Below are 16,328 nucleotides of genomic sequence, written 5' to 3'. Positions count from 1 at the left end.
CTCGAAATTGCATCGCCGTGTCATTTCGAACGTTTGATTCGGCGGAATGAAAAAAAAAGGAGAATTTTCCCCGAACGCAAACGGGAATTGCTTTAATCAGATTAAAGCGAAATGGCTTTTATCAATTAGGCGCAGGAGGGGTACGCGGCGAAAAAATTGTGCTGGGCACGCGTGATTCGCCTGTGTAATCAACGGTGGTGCGGAAAAGTACGTCGCGACAGACGTTTTTTCACGTGTCGTTGCACAGATGCCTTCATCATTAACCAGAATGCACGATTAAACACTTGTACACCTCATTTTGATTTTTGATTAGACTTTTCCGCGCGCATTCTCCAGCTATATCCGCTATTGCGTCACGAGTTCCATTACGACGTTTCGATTAGATTGTCAGGAATTGTGAGAGACTACTTTGTGGTATATCATGTCGCTGCTCGGTTATAACCAGCAAGTTGAGCCAAGTTGAGAAACGAAATGAAATGTTGCGCCATCGGCTTTCAATTATTTTGTACTCAATTTTTCAATGCAGCATAATTTTGCCGCGTCCTCTTTTTCATTGCGTTTCATCATGATAGATCGTGTACAATGAACTTTACTTTGAATTAAGTTTACAATTTATTTATCATCATCTTTTAACTTTTGCGCACAATTGTGAGAGAGATCAAATGGCGTAATGCTAGTTTTTTTCGTGTCAACTTGCAAACTTGGAATTTCGATGAATCGTATCCTGCTCGCGATAAGAATTAATGGTTCTCCGATAACCATTCTTGTTCGATCACGCGATTTATATGACGTATATGGCTCAGTGATCTTGCCTTTTCTGATTCCGTCAATTTTCGGACACTGCAATGCTAAGCATTTCGGTGATACGAGCCTCCGGAGAATCCTCTAATTCCGGCTCGCTCTAATACGCCTGGCGTCAGATGGACCAACCAGCGTGCGGTGCAAACTTTTGAAATGTGGCTGAACCAAGTCGGCGTGTCGAGCGCGCGCTAACGTCACAACTTTGAGGCAAAAACGGCGGTCGAAAGAAGTCGGGATTAGCTGCCGCTCCTCGGGAGCAGTTCAGACGAAAGTTGCTTACTCACCGTTAATATGGGAAGAGTTAGGTTGAAATTGAACGTCTGGCAAAAGCGCAATTTAAATTTAATTTTGATAAAATTACTATTTACAAAAGCAATATTGAAACAATTATAAAAAACGAATCGATATCTAATTTTGAACTGAGAAATTTTTTAGTTGGTATATAAATTAGTTTTTTTACGAAACTTCCATGAACTTTTTTTTCATTGAGAATATGCATTACATCGCAATGAAAACTAATTGAAAAAAAAAAAGGGGATTTTTATTAAATTGTTCGCATCGTTGACATAGATTCATCGTTGACACAGTATATTTTTTATTTTATTTTTTAAACCTCTTGAAAAATGGACAAATATGTCAAACTTCTTTATCGTAGCACGCATTCCAATACGCCAATGTATCGTCGAATAACGAACAGAAATGAGTTATCTTACAATCACTTAATGTACAGACAAGGTAGAGAAACGATGCAATCTCTTCGCGTAACAAACTTATATTTTCCATATCTACGAGATAATATTTATTGATAACTGATACTGTAAATTCTAGCTCTCGGTGAGAAAATTGAAGATTTATTTTTATCGTGATTTTTTTCTATTGCGGATCGGAGAAAATAATTTCTACGATGGCGACACGCTTACAGCTCAGAGTTAGCTCGTTAATATTACCGCGCGAGTAAATTGAGGGTTTATTTCATTCGTCGACCATGGCAGACAACCACCTTGGTTATTAACGACTAAAGTACAAATGTTTCGGGTACGCGCGACGGAGAATTAGGAGTGGTTAGAGGTTGACGTGATCTATTCCCGTTGGTATCTCTCTTATTAAACAACGTGTGTTTAATAAGCTTGGCGCAGTGTATGATAAATGCGACGAATTTGCAACAATATGCCGTGAGAGAAACTATGAACTGAACTTCAATGTTTGCGGTAAACGAACGCGTATAACATATACCTGTAGTCTGATTAATTTTCATAATGCCACAAAGAGACCATATTAACTTTGTACCATTAATAATGATAAATAGTGTTAATGTTCCAGATGTGTTTCTGACTTTCTGCCAAGAAATATTTCAGGAATTATTTTTCACTGTATCATAATAAACATCGCCATACATTCTATTTTTAAAAGCTTTTCCAAATGGATATATTTTCCAATTTTATTTTTAAATCATACCTTTAAATCATTGTTTTCATTAATTTTTATATTTGTTAAGATAAATAGATGTGTCGACAGTATTAATAAATAATAAAGTGATATATATATATATATATATATATTTATTTATTTTATATTTCTAATAAAATTTCGCGGACTATTTTCAAATCCTGTGTTAGAACCCTTCACTTTTAAAAAGTTTTCCGAAACGAATTTCTTCAATCGCAGATATTCGAGGCGAATTCTCGTTCCACGGATTTCGCTGGGCTGAAATCGTTCACACTTGGATTTTGTCTCTTCTTCCAAGAAATCTCACACGTATAATCTTGTGCCAGGCGCTCAATTCCGTCGCATTACGCTGAATTCTTGCCAAACTCGTGGCGGACGATATGCGAAATCGATATTGTACTGATTGTGAAGGCACAATGTACAGCGATTGTACAGACAGATTTTATATCTACGTATTTTTAAACGATTTTTAAAGATTACAATACAAAAAAGCTTTTAAAAATTTGCAGAATTTACCACCAGAATAAACATATTTTACGTCGATACTTATTACAAAAATTATTTTATATCTAGGTGTTTTTAAACGATTTTTAAAGGTTACAATACAAAAAAGCTTTTAAAAATTTGCAGAATTTACCACCAGAATAAACATATTTTATGTCGATACTTATTACAAAAATTATTTTATTACACTTTTTTATGTGTATCCTTAAACAAATTTGGTTGCACACAAACAAAAATATTACAAAAATATTACATGTCAATTAGTTTCAATATAATCATTTTCGATTGAATCACTTCCCGCTCGAGATATTGGCGTGACGGGGAGCTCGGCCTCTGAATTTCATCGTCGGTAATAAATTTTCATAGGCTTTTGTCCGACATGACGATAAGAGAGGGTAGATTCTCTCCATCTGGACTCTGACTTCGCGCACGCTAAACATGTAAGGTGAGAGAGAGAGCTTTGGTATATGCTAACAGAATGTGATGGTTATATCTTTCTTCTTCCTCTTCTCTTCTTCTTTCTCTTTCCTCAAGAGCATTCCATCTTCTTGTATGCTCTGACTGCTATCGATTACTATCGGGCTTCACATATCAATACTCGTAGCCGACATATCTGGACCAGTCGCCAGTGCGAGGCTGCACTCTACTCCCCGTCGCTTGATATACTCGCGCCCGGCTAAGCGAACCGTTACGTACGTTGGATACATAATGATTACCTCTTGCATTACACCGAAACTCGCCGACATATAAACAACATCGTTGTTGTACATCCCGGCATCCCGGCCAATCTTTCTTCGTTATTAACGATAACGCGCGCTCTCCTCGGTTTCTCTCGAGGCAGTTATCTCTTTATCATAGGTAGAGGTTTACCGCGGTCTCTACACAGGGTTACTCTCCAAGAAAATAGGATGTCGATAAAGATATTTGTTATAGATCGTCCGCCGTGCATTTCCTCTTCCTGTAGATGCAGATCAACATGAAATATTGACACAACGATTCTACCTTTATCGGAAGTAGCGTTAGTACAGTATATCGTCATTAACGCTATTTATGGAAACGCATGTTATTGTGTTTTCTCTTTATTTAATTAAATTTATTAATAACATAACGCGTTGTTCAACTTTTCATTTACGTTGCGTCCATCTCAGTTAAGTGCGCCTCTTGAACGAGTTGAACACGACAGAAATGCAGAAATGCGTAATGGGCGATCTGCGGTGGCCCCATTTCCCGCGCAGCCTTCTACGAATCCGTGCGGGAGTCGCAAAAATCGCAAGAAAATCCGCCGTCGCGGAATGAATTTCACGCAGACGATTTTATCCCACGAAAACGGTATTAGGTCCTGCTCGGCGCCCATGTATGATCCCGCAATCTGGTTAGCCGGCGTGAGATTGCGCGGAAATAGCGAGGAGATCGGGATGCTGTGCTCGAAGCGGTGCACGACGACAACAACGACGACAACGACGATGACATCGACGACGTATGCATACATGAGAACGCCGGAAATGTCTTCGAAGTCATCGCGTCTGTCTTTTCCGCACGATCCAGATATCCGTACTAAAGAATCAGACATTTTATGCTCAGCAATTTCTTCTTAAATTTCTCTTATAAAATATCTGATTAGTTTTTAAATATAAAATTGCTTTTGTAATGTACGAATAACATTAAGATAGTATAATAGATTATTATTAAAATTATATAATTTTTATCTCATATAATTTAAAAGGAGAGTCCAGATACGACGCCAATAATGTACATATGAGCCAATTAAAGAACAAATAAGTTTAATGAATTTTAAAATAATATATAACGTATATAAAATAGAAAGTATAAGTACTTTTATAATTATTTATCATTATTATTAAACAAATAATAATTGATCATTATTTTTTTATTAATCTAATTTTGATAAATCATTATTATCGCGCTATGTTTTCGACGCTTAATGAAACATGAGCGAGCCTTCTTTTATGTCTCTATCTTAAGCTAAGTATCTCGACTATTAGGGATCTTCCGATAAGCCAATTCGTTTCTTAATTAACGGCCATTCACTTTTCATTGCATCTCATTGCGCCCGCTTATCTGATCTTTCTCCAAGGGTAGCGATTATTTTTATATCTCACTTTATCTATTCATCCCGACAGCTTGCGCACGGAGTGTACCATGATCTCGCAAACATAAAGAGCCGCATATTCAGGCTGTCATTAGAAGGCCGATATCGACATATAATGTTCTCCTCTCGATTTTTTTTTCCCGTGGGTGGCTGAGTTGTTTCGCACAAAGGGCCGATTCAGCACCGATTCAGTATCCTTTCGCCTCTCGATCGCGACGCTTTTCGCCTCGCCTTGCCTCACCTCGCTTCGCCTCGCATCTCGCCTCTACGACTCCATTTACATTCGAGCGACGAGCGAAGCCCCGATCATGGAGAGGAATGAGTCGTTGCGCCGCTCGCTGCTTGCATTTACGCCCGGTGACAGGTATGATGGATGTTTCGATTTTACCCATGGCCGCCGCCGTCGCCGCTATGATTACGGTTAACAGTACGTGCACGCGCAACGGGCTACGAAATATTCAATCTCTCTCTCTCTCTCTCTCTCTCTCTCTTCTCTCTCTCTCCTCTCTCTCTCTCTCTCTCTCTTTCTGTCAATCGATCTCGACGTTTCTCTTGTAATCTATGCTAAATCATATTAATGAACGGCTCTGACCTTGTTTGTCATCTTTGCAACCAATTTCGTGGGGTACACAAAAATTTACAAGGTTAAACAGAAATCCTTTAATGGAAACAAAAAGCAGTACGCACGGTGTAATAATTATTTCGTGACTAATAAACTAATAAAATATAAATATACAGAAAAAACATTTATTATTTATGAATGAGACATCTATCGCTTTTCACGCTATTCGATTCGAGCTTTTCATTTTATGTACAATTCGATAATGATTTTTTTCTATAGAAAGTGAGAGAGAGAGAGAGAGAGAGAGAACAGTGTTACTGATTCGCAAGATATCTTATGCGATAGGAACGCACTTTCCACGCGGATTTCCTCTGCGGCTGTCGCCCAAACTCGTCGTTATGTAATCGCGGAAAATTACAAGGAGAAGAGCGTCGGCAGCCCCGATGACAGGAAGTACTTACCGGTCGTGCGATTCCCCAGCAAATGCTCGTTCTGACTACCGCGGCGAGCTAATAGCCACCGACAGAGAGATGCATTGGCGGCGATGCGGCGCTCAGCCGTCCGTCGTCGTCTTCTTGCTCCGTTGATCTCGTCGGCGAAAGTCGATGTCTGGCGAACGACGGTACATACACTCGTCCTGACGTCTCCAGCGCTGAACACACCACGTAGTTTTACTACATAAAAGTTTATCCCGTCGCAACGGAAGGTCCAAGAGTGTTACCTCGTTTTGATTTTCAAAAATACTTATACTTGGAAAAATGCAGAAAAAAGATAAGAGATAATTAGCTGCGAAATGATTTATCTTCTTGAAATCGGCAGAACGAGAAAGCTCTCTCGAGTTTAAGTTGTAGAATAATATTATAATGCAGGGGAGAATATATATTGTATGTATAAAGCAATTTCTGTTTAACCTGCTCGCTCGAGCCAACGATGTCTCTTGACGTCGTCGGATTCGTCTTGTCGAGAGACGCGATTGAGAACACGTGAAGGTCCGTGAAAGTTGAATCGCGACGGGACGATCTGGCCACAGCAGAACGATATTAAAGTTTGCCGCTGATATTCGGCGTTACCCCGCACGTCGTGTTGGTGCTCCAGAAGTTTCGCGACCGGTATATAAATACACCCCTCGCCTTCGCAGCATCCTCGTCGTCGTCGTCGTCGTCGTCAGGATTGGGAAAAGTTTGGGCTGTCGCCCCCGAGGGGTGGAAAAAAGGAGGAGAGAGGGGTGTCTCATGGAGGACGAATGACTCGAAGGAGGCAGATTGGAGTGAGACGAGGTAAAGTTTCGCGCGTAGCGAGAGCATATTCCCGATATTGAATTCGGAGATGCGGGCGTCCGTGAGCGAAGAGAAGAATGCGAGCGTGTAATTTCTCGCGACGCATACACAATGCGCGAGGGGCCACCGAGGAAGAAGTATGACGCGGACTTTCTTAAACGAGAAACTGCCGAGGGAAAACAGTTCATCCGTAGTGACGTACTCGCCAGCTTGGATAGGAATGTTCGGGAGACGAGAAGGTCCGATTCGAGTTTATTCTGATCGGGGGGAAGGGGGGAGGGTGCAATTGAAAACATATGTACCGCGCTTCCTCGCGTTCCAACTTTTCCCTTCGCCGATGATACGACGGCGGATAGATCCGCGTCCACAGCCGGAAGCCGGCGTATCGTAGATCTTTGAATAGTTCAAGCGCTCCAATTCACTTGGATACAGGATGTATTATGAATCGATATGCGAGGCGTGTAAATTGTATCTACATTATTATTCTTCCTTTTAGGAAAGAAGATACATTTTATCTTCATATGCGCTCACTCGCGAAGGCGACACGTTGACTTGTATATTTCGGTTGAGACTTTATAATATAAAGCGGGATATTCGTTTTGGCTTACAAATAGAAAATAGACGGTCGCACAACTTGTCGTCGCCGTAGCAATGAGGATCGTCCCTTCGCTCGTCGAGTTCGTTTCTCGACGTTCGTTAAGCGGCGCGACACTCATTCACGCTTAATCCATTTTTCGCGACCTCCTTCGCATGACGGTTAACGAGAGAGAGCGTCTCGCTCTTGGACGAGATTAACCCTGGCGGGCAGCAGGAAACCGCATTTTGACGTAACGCATGTAAAATGCTCTCCCGCGGCTTTACGGCATCATAATGCGCGCGTTTCCCATCTACCGTTACCCCAGGAACGCGTATGTGTGCTCTCTTTCTCTCTCTCTCTCTCTCTCTCTCTTTTTCTCGCCCTGTTTGCTTGTCAGCCTCCTGCTCGCTCTTGTCCAGGGAGATTTACATGCCTTTAACGCGGTAAATGGACCTTTAAGGCGGCGCTTATTATTTACGAAAGGCTATGCGTCCCTCCCGCTCATCCTTGTGTATAACACGGTGCCGCGATCCTAACGAGCTTTTTATCAAGCGGTACCTTCCGTGACACGTGCACGTATATGTTTCGCTTTTAAGAGGGTAAATGTGAAAGTTAACGATACGAATCGATTTCCCGCGACGGAATTTATTCATTTTTTTTTACGTCTGTGTGTTTTATCACGCTTTTGCGAGAAATTTCGCTCGTAATTTACGCGATAATAATTCACACAATTGGTGGTATATTAATCAGATTTAACGGGAATTTAACACACTATTGACATTAAAAATTAATTACGTAATAACAAAAATGCTTTTATTATATTTTTCACGCTTACTGGAAATTTACACAATCTGTAGAGCTTTTATATTAGAATTTTATTATTATATTTATACAAACGTGAATTATTGTTAATTCACTATCGATTTATTAAATTGTTGTTTTTGCAGAACGAACATGGTTATTGCTATCATAAAATTCTATAAGCCAAAAGCGATTAATATTTCGATGAGCTCGGTAACGTGTTCAAACATTCTCGTAATTATGGAATAATATTTTCTCGGCCGTGCAATCGCGCGGTCGCGTATTGATCGATAGCGGATTGAATTATAATATACGTTGCGGAAGTTTGCGAATTATAATTGTGTAACGTATATCAAAATTTATGTTCTTGATTCAAACAATATGCAAAATGAGAATTTTGACACAGCCGCAATCTAGAATTATTCTGAACTAACGCGTTAAACTGTCGTATCAGAAATTCACATTTATCCTCTCAACAAGAATTATATATTTTAATATATTTTAATTTGAATGTAATTTTATACTTAAATTTAAATTTTATTTTATATAAAAATTATTGGCCTTCTTTCTTTTCTCTCTCTTTCTTTCGTATTCTCAAATATTTTACATTTGAAGTAATTTGTAATAATTTATAATCAATTTGTGGAAAATGTATAATTTAAGAAAATCGAATTCACAGTGTTTTTAATATATAAATATTGTAGAGATAGCTGTGCGGATAGTTTCACACATACGCAAATGCGAATGGAATATTTTATTTACGTGATGATAACGCTATTTCTAACGCGCGGTCGTTAATCACCTTTTAAAGGTTGATATTGCCCGAATTATTTACAAAATGATTTTAACAAAATCAGATTGGTTGGTCCAATGAGGCGGAGGGGAAGGGGAACAAGCCGACGCGATTATTGCGGCTTGCACAAAGTTCACTCTGCTATAAAAATGCAGCGTGCACGAATAACCGAGTTGTTGTTTGCCTATCAGATACCCGCCTCTCTCGCACGAATTTCATGAATTCCGATCGTCCGGACCAATTCGCGGCGTAAAATTCAGAAACGCAAGCACACGCCCGCCGGTAAATGATCTGCTCTGTTCGTGAGTTGGTCGTCGCCGGCCGCCGCCGGTGGAAAACGCGAACGTTGGGTATACACGGTGCATCGACAGCAATCTAGCTTCGAGATAACTAACGCACATATAAACAACATGCACGTGCAATACCCGCGGAAACTCCGAACTCGTATTCTCGTCATCTCGGCGATCGAATCGTCGGCGGGCAGCATTGAAAATAAACTCGCCCTTAACAACGATTTAATCGGGTGTCGTTTTCGATTGTGATTTTTTTTAAATTACGACTGTGCGTCTCCCGAACGGCAAAATTAAAGTTTGTCGTCTGAGGGGCAAGGGATATGTATTTAATGCGTTTGTTTATGCGATTTAACAGAATGAATGTTTTGCCATCCACACCACGTTTAGGATTACAAATAAATAGTCACTTATTAATTTATAGTCACTTTATATAGTGAGTTTATTGAAACACTCCGCGATACCGATCGTTTTTATTTGACAGTTTTATTTTATATTATAGAAGCTTTCGATCGCGCACGCACTATTTCACAGCGACAACGCCTAGGAACACGTATGCCCTGAGTCGCCGGATTATGATTGTGATTAGGCGGCGACAACGCCTAGGAGCACACGCGAACTGAGTCGCTGCAAATATCAATATGATGCGTAACGACCGTGTTAATAATTCGTTGAAGATCCGTGGATCTCACAATCACTAATGGCAGTGCGTCGCGACTTCGAGATCGTAGCGATAACTGCGTGACCGGGAGAGAGAGAGAAACCGTCTTTATTACTCGGGGGCCGAACCAAAAGTGAAGTTCCTTTTCCCAAAAGACATACTATTTTCCGACTTTCAATTCCCCTTTTTTATAATTTTCATTTGCGTTATTTTAGACAAAAGAACGATCGTTGACGACGGCCTTTAAACAACTCCAAATATGGTCATGTATGTATGCCGACGTCACGCCACGATCTCGAGCACTAACACAATGCCAAATGCATCTATAATGCTTTAATATTATTGATTTTATATATATATATACGATTTCTATACGCAACAGCGTTCTTCAATGTTAGAATTTTCCTACCGTAGATTGCGTTTTACAGGCGAACGGACGCGCAAAAGGATTAGCGGGAATGTATAATTAAAACGATACATAATTATATTCCGCACGAGCGAGCAACTCTTTTGCGGACGTAACGTAGAATTAATTTCATTATCCGCCCGAATTGCGCGGTACTACGTTAATGGAAAATCCCCGTAAACGTCATAATCGCGCTGCGAATGCGCGGATTTACCGGCGTTTAATATAAATGCGGGTGGCTTTTAGCAAAACACGCAGCTCGGAATACAAGCCAAAAACGATTAACTGTCGAGCCGATTGCGCCATTTCTTTTTTTTTTTTTTCAAAATTGATGCGGATAAACAGCGTATTTGCACATTGTTCTCATTAAGGCAAACTAAAAATTGATATTTTACATTATGCGATTACTTGATGAATAACTCAGTAATGCTGAAACGAGCGCTTTCTATCGATCATCTTTATGAATAGACAATCTCGACGTTAGTTTCACCGCGAGATGATGGCAAGAAAAAAGAAGAGGCGAGAATGTTTCTCGACACCCTTTGTATATTTCGTATTTATAGATGTTGCAGAAACAAAAGATAGAAACCAGGCGAGAGGAAGATATTAAGAAAACACGTGGTGCCCTCGAGAGACCGAATATTATGAGGAAAAGCAAGACCAAATTTAACGGGAATGAGGGTGGACTAGGAGCGGGGGGGGGGGAGGGGTGCCTGACGAGAAGTACAGTCGCGAGTGTCATTTGCGGTTCGTTCTGAGCCGTTTAAAATGCATTCTCAAAGGGAATCGCGAGCACCGCTGTAATTTTCCGCGCGAAACGGAGCATGAAATAAAACGGGGGTGCCGTACAGCTGCAGCACATTTTCCTCCCCTTCCTCTCATCCGCGTTTGCATCTCCTTGCTGCACTATCCGGCTCTCTGATACGTCCAGGTTTATTCTTCCCTTCGGTTGCCCTCGACGCTCCTCGACGAGGGTTTTAACGATAATCTTTCCGGGAGAGGTGCAACATCCCCTCTCCCATTTTCCCTTCTCCCTCACTTCTTTTCCGGCGTATGATCCACGGCACGCTATACGCGGTGGCACCAGCGAAGCGTTCCGAGTTATCTCCCGGTGCTGAGTATTAAAGATAAAGAAGAATGCCCGACGTGAAAATTGCGTTTCTTCTTCTATTTTCTTCAAGAGGGCGGAGAGAGTGCACTGACCGAGAAACGCGCTATTTTCACGTGGCACGCACATGAAAATACGCGACTGAAAACCCAACAATTTCACAAATGTATATTTTTTCATAAAATTTAATATATATTATTTTTAAATTAAAAGAAGTTTTATATTATATTTATCAATTTCTTTCGCAACGTTTTATTTATTTTGTTAATAAATTAATTTTATTTATTTTACATTTTTTAATTAGTTATATGTATTTATTGTACTTATGTTTTATAATTTTGTTATTTTATAATAATATTATTGAATCGTTATTAAATAATAATTATGATTACCGAATGAGTGAAATTATAATAAAATTGTAATATTATTTGACTTTTTGGAAAAGTCTATTGTTTGTCTAAAGTTTGAACGAACAATAGACGTTTCTAAAAAGTCGAATAATATTATAATTTTATTATAGTTTTATTATTTGGTAATCATAATTATATATTATTTAATGATAACGATTCAATAATATTATTATAAAATAACAAAATTATAAAATATAAGTACAATCAAATTAATTATAATCTATTTATGTTTTGTACTCTAAAACATAAATAGGTTATAATTAATTTGATAGCTCGCGCGTACTGTTGCTTATTATGACATCGTGAAATACGTCAATTACAGAATCTCCGTCGGAATGGTAGCACCATTAATGTTTCCTTCTTTATGAATAATTTGGCGCCACTCAAATAGTAAGCGCTCGCGCGCGAAATAATGGCCTTTCTCCGTGGCCTAGTGGTCCATTTCTACGGGATTTAACGTGCAATTAATAAGAATTACCGTGCAATCTGCAATCCTCTCGTGAATGTTCATCCTCGCTTCCCCCCCTGGATATTAAATCCCTTTGAGAACGAACGAGAGCGGCTGCGTGTTCTTGAGGGTGAGGAAGCGTAAAGAAGTCAAAAGCGAGGAATATTAGCTACTGCAAATTTATTCGTCTCTGGTGAACATGGGACTCGTGTTTCTGGCTGCCGTTGCAATCCGTTTTTGTATCAAAATTTATATCGAAACGCACACAAAGAGCGATAAAAGTGGCACATTAACAAAATTCCACAATGTATTTTACGCGTTTAAAATGACACGTATCGCGTATAATTGAGAGGTTTAAAAAAAATGACAGCAGCAATTTTCGTTTGTCGACATTAAACAGGATACAGTGCACTATATTTTCTATACCTCAATAATTGATTTTTTTAATTATCTTTTGATTATACAACGTGCAAAATTACCTAATTACATTGCTATTAGAATACAGATATTAGAAATTTTTTTAATTGGTTGAGTTGTTTACCAATTTATTTTTTATTGAATTTTATAAAGTAAAAATTTATTGTTAATTAATTTTATTTTTCATCAATTGCAAAACCTTTATATCAAATGAAAATTGAACTAATGGACCAAACAAACAATATTTAGTATATTTTGATAAAATGAACAGTTTTATATTTATTTATTAATTTTCTATATAAAGTATTATTTGGAAAAAAGGTGTATGAAATTTTACTTGCATCCTTTTTGAATATTAAGAAATATATTAAGAAAATTACGGAAAGATCAAGAAAGGAAGAAGCTGGAGAACAGAAAGGAAATGAAAGGGTAGGACAAGAAATATAATATTGTAACAATAATAAGAAAAATATAATATAACTTAGAGATATTGATGTCGAAGGTGTTAAACAAGTAAATAAGGTAGGATGATTGAAGAACACAGTACATATATTAGATGGTCATTAAGTTAAGTTATGTATGGATGTGACATTAAGTAATTTTGTTTTTCTTTAGCTTTGTAAGATGAAGTAATAAAATTCTATTTGTGTCTTTTTGTACATTGAAACGAATTGAAAGACTTGTATCAATAGTTAGAATCGGTGAATAATTGCGCTCCTTCAGTAACCATTTATCTCAATGGGAAGATTTATTACGTAATTGTATCGATCCCTAATTTTGTACGAATATTAAAACAAAGGATTGAACGCATTGAACGAAAAATGATTCTTATTTGACTGTAAATCCGATCAACAACCAAAATCTCTAAAATTAGCCAATGGAATTGGAATTATATAGTTTGTAATATAAAGCAATTTATAATACTACGTATTTATTCATAATTTGTAATTATTACAATTATTAATATTACTATTACTTGATTATTATATATCATTAATACATAGATCACATTTATCGCGTTAAAATATAAGATTAATAATTCTCTCTGAATATAAACTGATTATTATACAAAATAATGAAATTTGCGTCGCAAACACGTGCGTGCATAAATATTCAATAATTTAATCAAACACAATAACGCCAGAACTTTATAGCTGCAACTGCAGTAATCTATTCACTTGGCAATCCGATATCGCGTTCCTGTTTGACGAGTCGCGATCGATGACTTCGTCCCGAAAAGAATGCCGCAGCGTTGCTTTAACGTTTCCAGTCACGTGAGATAGCTCCGTTTTCTTTTTGGTCCTCCCCATATATACGTCATCCGTGGCGCGTTCCAGGTTTATCGACGTGCGATTCGTTGAATCTGTTATTTATTTGTCGGAACACTCACTCGACGCGATTTCTCGGGAGCGCGCACTTGCCCCTCTCTCCCTCCCTCTCTCTATCTCTCTGTACGAGAGATATAAAAATAATCCCCTTACGTGTAGCTTCATGATGCACCGGCTCTCCGATATTGGAAAGAAATTTTCGGCGCGCTTTACATTCCCACCCGTTACATTTTCTGACAATAATATTCTCATCATGATGACGAGAAATTCCATAGTAGTAAAATTTATTTTATATGAACAACCTCTTGAACATAGTGCCTAGATACATTTATTTTCAATTTTGAGAGAGAGAGAGAGAGAGAGAGAGAGAGAGAGAGAGAGAGAGAGAGAGAGAGAGAGAGAGAAAGAGAGAGAGAGAGATGCATGTATTCTATATTTTTTACGACCACATGAATTTAAGGTACATTATTAATTTGATAAAAGAAAATGCATTTGCTATTTGAGAAAAATTACTCGTTTAACATTCTTTACTGTATTTTTTTAATTAGCACTCTCATTGTAGCCTTGAACCGTCAGCAAGAAGCTATTTTGTTCAATTGCCTTGCGCAGCAATGGGATTTTTTAGATCAGATAACAGTGCTGTCGCCTGTCACTTTGCGATTGAATTTCTGTCAATTTACGATCGAGTAACTCAATATTGATCGATAAGATATCGCACGACACCAGATATAACTACGCGAGGCCTGGCGCGTAGTCTGGTAAGAAACCGCAACGCGTGGGAACGAGGCATCCACCCCGTAGACATTGTTTTGCATAGCGAACACAGATAACGTCTCTCCCTCCGTTGACACAGCGCGAGCTGTTATCTCTCGCCGTCGTCGCTGCCGCCGCCGCCGCATAATCGGTGGAATAAATGTTTCATACTTTGCGATGAAAGTCCGCGCGCGCAAGCCGTCTTTCCAGATAAGAAGCGACAAAGACGCGCGAGTTTGCGCGAGCTTTTCGTCCCGTGTTACCGAATCGTCAACCGACTAACGTAAAGCTTCGGACGTCTATGCATTATTCATAAGCGGTGTTGCGCCACCGGCGATGGCCACGAGGAGGCATTACGTAATCGCGCGTCGTGAGAATTGATATTGTGCAAGCGATAAGAAAAAAAAAAAAAATGAGCCGCGGAACTTGCGACGCGGTCGACCAATTTTAGCTGACACACATTTTTCACGGTTTAGCAGGAAAATATTTTTACTTTTATTCTGCCGACGTTTCACATCTTTCTTTTCCTCATCAATTATTTCACAGTGAATGTATTTTACATAAATATATAAAATTTGTGAGTGCCGCTTAAATCTCGTCGTTATAAATTTATGCTCCGCCAATATGTCAGCAAAAATTGCGAGGAATAATTGAGCAATATGTCCTTTGCATCGTAAAATTTAAGATTTAAGCTTAAATCTTTATCATACGCGCGCATGCTGATTCGAAATACGCTTGTTACAGTCCTCTGCATATTGCGCGCGGCGAACGTGTTGCATTTGCATACGTGGTATATGATGATACAAATTCATTCGTATGCGTAATTCGCACATATTTATGCGCGCCCCTTGCACCATCGCGAGTGCATCGGTATGCAACCAGCATATCAGCACTTTCAAGTTGCCACAATGCGCGAGGAATTAATTCTCACAGATTTTATCTTTTAGCTTTATTTATATATGGACTGTTAATATCTTTCACGACATCTTAACATTCTCACTATTTTATTTTAACATTCCTTTCCAATTACACTTTTAGTATTTTTTTTAAATAATTTATTACATCTATAAATGAATAATACATGTAAAACAAAAAGTATTGAAAAATTTAATAATTTGATGAAATCCTCGATAAAAGCAGTTTTTAATACATTAATAAATAAGTATATTTTTACACAAATTATGTATAGATATCGTACTCTTTTACATACAAAGTATATATCATTATTTTTTATTACAAGTAATGAAGCGTAAAGAATGTAAGCTAAATAACTTGAAGATGATTGCACGTGAAATCGGCTGATTTTACGTAAGCCGGCACCAAATTATTTTGTCATCTCGCGCGCAAATAGTTTCAGCGCAAATAGTTCCAGGATTTCTGCTTATTGCATCGCGCTTATTGCGTGCTCGAGCTCCTGCTCGATGAACGGCACGTTGACACGCGCATTTGTTTGACCACCGTGACACAATGCAACGTGCACAACACGCGGAAGGTAAAAGCGTTGCATAAGCGTGCGCGCGCGCGCACGCGATAAGTATAAGTGACTCTTGCGTAAAGTACAACATTGTTGATTACGAACAACGTGGTGGTACATTGTGTTCGAATTCGGGATAAAGTCCGCGAGTGAGTACTATAA

The 16,328-nt window shown here is 38.7% G+C and overlaps 1 pseudogene; it reads right to left on the bottom strand.

Moving 5' to 3' along the window:
• Positions 1–3,975, bottom strand: part of LOC118648321 — an 11,264-nt pseudogene extending 7,289 nt beyond the window's left edge.
• Between the last annotated feature and the right edge of the window lie 12,353 nt (positions 3,976–16,328).

The sequence above is a fragment of the Monomorium pharaonis genome, unplaced genomic scaffold (assembly GCF_013373865.1).
Source record: "Monomorium pharaonis isolate MP-MQ-018 unplaced genomic scaffold, ASM1337386v2 scaffold_37, whole genome shotgun sequence".
Lineage (NCBI taxonomy): Eukaryota > Metazoa > Arthropoda > Insecta > Hymenoptera > Formicidae > Monomorium > Monomorium pharaonis.
This window is presented reverse-complemented; position numbering and strand designations above follow the sequence as displayed.